The sequence below is a fragment of the Hylobates moloch genome, unplaced genomic scaffold (assembly GCF_009828535.3).
Source record: "Hylobates moloch isolate HMO894 unplaced genomic scaffold, HMol_V3 SCAFFOLD_2, whole genome shotgun sequence".
NCBI classification, from domain to species: domain Eukaryota; kingdom Metazoa; phylum Chordata; class Mammalia; order Primates; family Hylobatidae; genus Hylobates; species Hylobates moloch.
In genome coordinates, this window is record NW_026652277.1 from 83491438 (window position 1) to 83496254 (window position 4817).

A 4817-nucleotide genomic window follows, 5' to 3' on the forward strand; every position below is an offset into this window, starting at 1 on the left:
AACAGGAAGAGATCAGGAAAATAATGCACTACAATCCTCAGCACTTTGAGAACTTGCAACCTCCCCAGAGCTGAGGATGTTCACAGGATTCCCCCATCACACACCCCACACTACTCCTTTTTATCTATCATGCCCCATCAAACCTCACCAACAGTGTCTCATTTCTTCAGGGCTTTAAATATAATATCATAAACAGTCAAAATAGATACAGGGGACATAAGAATATCTCCTTGCTCAGAGCTAGGCAGGCTATCCAACAAAATTGTTCTATATTTTCAGAAGGCCCAGACACATAGGACCACACTGTGGTATGTGTATGAACTGTTTTTCACATTGTGGTCCTATATGTCTGGTCATTAATGCATTCCCTAACTATCTCTAATTTTTCCCCTTGGGCATAAGGGAAACTGCATTTCCCTGTCCTTGAAAGGTCCTGTGTTTTTCCCTGCCCCTTGAAGTGGCTTTGTGATTTGCTTTGACTATGAAATGTGAGAAGTGACATGTAGCACTTCCAGGCAGGGGCTTTAAGTGCCTGTGGATAACTCACCATCTTCCCTTTGCTGCTTCAGTCACAGTAGAGCATTTCATTGGCCGGAGATTTCACTGGCCGGAGGCCATGGGCAACTATAATGAGCAGAGCCCCCAGTTCCCACTTAAACACGTTGGAAATAAAGCATGAAAAAGAAATAAACCTTTATTATTTTCATCCACCAAAATTTTGGGAGTTATTTGTTCCTACAGGATAACTTGGCCTGTCCATACTGATATATATTCATATGCATTATAATAGTGATTTTCTGAAAACAGCAACTAAATGCATGTGATTTTTATCTATGCATGTTTCTCTTGTGGGAAGGAATGTAATTTGTGGCAGACAAGAAGACAGGGCACTAACTGTAGAAGAAAAGATAGTTTGTTGCATGCTAAGAAGTATTAGGTTGTACAAAGTCATTTGTTCCTAAATCCTCCCAAATTGCTCTGGTTCCTGAGATTTTATTTATCCTTTATTTAGTTATTCTTAAGACTTCTTTTGCTGTTGACTCTTCCTCCTTCATTTTGTTACTGTTTGCCTCCAGTGTGCTCCATGCCCACCACAACCTACAACATTCTGCTTCTAATCTGCCTCTTAGAATTGTGAGTAAATTAAGAGCAATTAAATTTTGAATGAAGAACTAAAGAATTCCTCTGTGAGTACAAAAGTTAAATTGTCACACACAGACTCTTTTTTTTTTTCTTGAGATGAAGTCTCGCTCTGTCGCCCAGGCTGGAGTGCAGTGGCGCAATCTCGGCTCACTGCAAGCTCCGCCTCCCGGGTTCACGCCATTCTCCTGCCTCAGCCTCTCCGAGTAGCTGGGACTACAGGCGCCCGCCACCACACCCGGCTAATTTTTTTGTATTTTTAGTAGAGACGGGGTTTCACCATGGTCTCGATCTCCTGACCTCGTGATCCGCCCGCCTCGGCCTCCCAAAGTGCTGGGATTACAAGCGTGAGCCACCGCGCCCAGCCTAGACTCTTTAAAATAATAATAAAATAAACATTTCATAATCCTTTCTGGTATATTATGCATTTTTACGTTAGTGATTTTTTTTCTCCTTTAAGCTCTGTGGGACTTGATAGTGATTATTTTTTATTCTTATATCCCCTGCATCTACATTGACTGTTTAGATATTATGTTTGCATAATGCTATACTCATGTCTCCATGTCTATTATGAAGGTTACCAGATAATGGCAATCAGTGATAGCTTGCATAATTTTTCTCAAGTATTTGTTCTTCCCTTCCCTGAAAGAAAACATTGATTCCCTGCCTTTGCCACGTGATTTGCAGGGCCTCCTATTGGAATATACATCTCTACCCCACTGAAATCGGGCTTGGTCCTATGACACACTATAGCCCATGGAACATGGGCAGATGTGATGTAAACCATGCATACAAGATCTCAGTGACATCATCATATTCCACCTCTCTCTTGCTCTCTCCCCTCTGCCACCAGACTGTACCATATTGTGACCACTCCAGCAACCTGGGGTTCAGAAGAAGACACATGGAACAGAACTGAAAAGGAGCCAGCAGTCATAGCCAATTCATAGCTAAAGACTGTAATATAAGAATGGAATAGATGTTTGTTTCAATTCACTGAGATTTGGGGATTATTTGACATCACAGATATTGGTTATTTTACCAAGCCTTTGACTGGAATGGCATATTTTCAGATATGACCAGATTGAGGGATTGAGATTGACTGTATAGAGCCAGTGAAAAGCCCCTTGAAAAGACTGGCCCAGGACCTTGTCTAAATGGTTGCCTTACAAGGTTTCTGACCTGTGATACTGTGATAAATAATGTCACTTTCTTTTTTTTTTTTTTTTTTTGAGACAGAGTCTCACTCTGTCACCCAGGCTGGAGTATAGTGGTGTGATCTCCGCTCATTGCAACCTCCGCTTCCCAGGTTGAAGCGATTCTCATGCCTCAGTAGCTGGGATTACAGGCACCTGCCACCATGCCCAACTAATTTTTGTATTTTTTAGTAGAAATGGGTTTTGCCATGTTGGCCAGGCTGGTTTCAAACTCTCGGCCTTAAGTGGCCCACCCACCTAGGCATCCCAAAGTGCTGGGATTACAGCCTCTGTGCCCAGCCAAGAATGTCACTTTCTAGTGGGCCCAGAAACCTCAAGATATTTTGGGACCTCAAGAAGAGCAAAATTTGTATAGATATTACAAGCACAGTCTAATGGCGAATGCTTGGCTTGGCTTCTAGCCTCAAGGCTTATAAAAAGTTGAATTAGAAATTCCTTATAAAAGTTCCGGTAAAATCAATTTAAAAAGAGCCTATATAGCTGATCGCCACTTTTTATATGCTTTATGCAAATAACCAGGCCAAATATAATAAGACCAAAATTTATTTTGCAAATAAATTGGTCCTACTATGATTTATTCTTGGTAGAAATGAGGAAACTGGGGAAAGAAAACTTTAGATTCTAGCCCTGAGCATTGTTTTGAATTTTTGTTATTTGCCTACAATTTGGGCTAATCCTGAATTATTTCCTGGCTACAAGAAGTCTCTAAAAAATAACCAGGTTTTATTTTTCCTCATGACGCTTTTAGTTGACTTCTTATGGAATAGATTATTTTTATTATTGTTCTGGCATACAAATTCTCTTTTGACTGTAATATTTATGTGCATTATATTTCTACTATTTAAATTATTAATGTTATGTATCTCATTGTTTTAATTTTTTCTGAGAAAACGGAAGTCATGGTATTCTGAAGACTAGAGATGATTGAAAACCCTGTGAATCTACCCCATTTGGAATCCCACTGGGCCTGTTGTTTTTCATTGCCAGTGTGTTGCTGCTAAAGCTACAATATATTAAACACCATTCCTAAAAGCTCAGGGACCATCATGGAAGAGGAGGGTGCATGAAATTGTAACAGCTGGATTAGAAGGGTGAAGTGCGAAGGCCAAAAAAATTTCATCTTGGGTGCTGATCCGCCATATTGGCTTCCGATTAACCCAAATTACGGGAGTGCCTCTGAGATTTCTAGTTTATCTATTGCCCTTTGTGTAAGAGCACCTATATACCAATACTCCTGCCCTTAAAGGCAAATTCCTATCCCCTTCCTCTGAAGCACAAGTGCCCCTCCCCTAAAGTATATAATCTGGGGTCTGGGGGGTAATGATGCTAGGATCCACGATCTTGTCTCACTACTGGCCAAGACACAGACATAGGTTCTGTTCATAAACCCCCATTAAATGTTTCTTTCTAAGAAAAAAAGTAAAGAAAAGAAAAGCTGATTAATACACACTCAAAGCAGGATATCACTAAAAAGCAGTATTCTTATTTTTGAAAGTACTTTTACTTCTACACTTCATTTTAGGAAGGGCTGGGAGTAATGGAAGCATGAGCTTTGGCATCAAGTAGACCTGTGTCTTTAAGAGCTGCTTCATCTTGACAAACATAAAACACCCTCCCAATATATTGCACTTTTTCCTCTGCAGCTCTATCAGAGCCATTTTTTCTTCACAATCCACTCAGAATCCTGTTAACCAACTTGGGATCAAGAAGACTACTGACTGCAATTGTTTGAACATAATATTATATGAAAGTCCATGAGTTTATTATAATATTCCACAAAAAGGAAATCCAAAAATAAACTCATTAGTCACCATTGAGATTGCTCTGGCAGCAACTTCCTATTGGAAACTAACGGTAAAAAAAAAAAAGAAGGAGAAAAAAAGCTAAATGCTTAAATATTTCAATATGAACTCTATGAACTGTTTTTTAGTAACAAAACAAATAGAACTCGTTGATGACGCAACATTTTTATCATGTGATCATATGGATTAATGGCTAGTTATAAAAGGGGAAATACATCTTGACACTGGAAGATTAGGCTGTCCACATCACCATCTCTAAAAGTGGGACAACCAGACATGATGACCCTCGATATGATGTAATATGAAGTTCACACAACATCTATAAAGGATTTTTGTCAGAAAAGGTTAACTTGAGTCTAATCAAGCCTTTAGATCTAACTTTAAATTTATAGGAAATATGGAGAATAGAGAACAAGTTAATGTCTCCTCGACATAACCTTGCCTCATTTTTATGCATTAATTAATATTCTTATTTATTTTTACTTACTTGAGAACTTATTTTTATTATCCATGTTCTCTGTGGAATATAAGCTCCAACAGCAGAAGGCCCTGTACTGGTGAGCCAACACTCCTTTCTCAGTCTATTATCACGTTTGGAACATACTAGGTTTTCAACACAAACGTATTAAATGAACAAATGAATGAACAAGTTATTTTA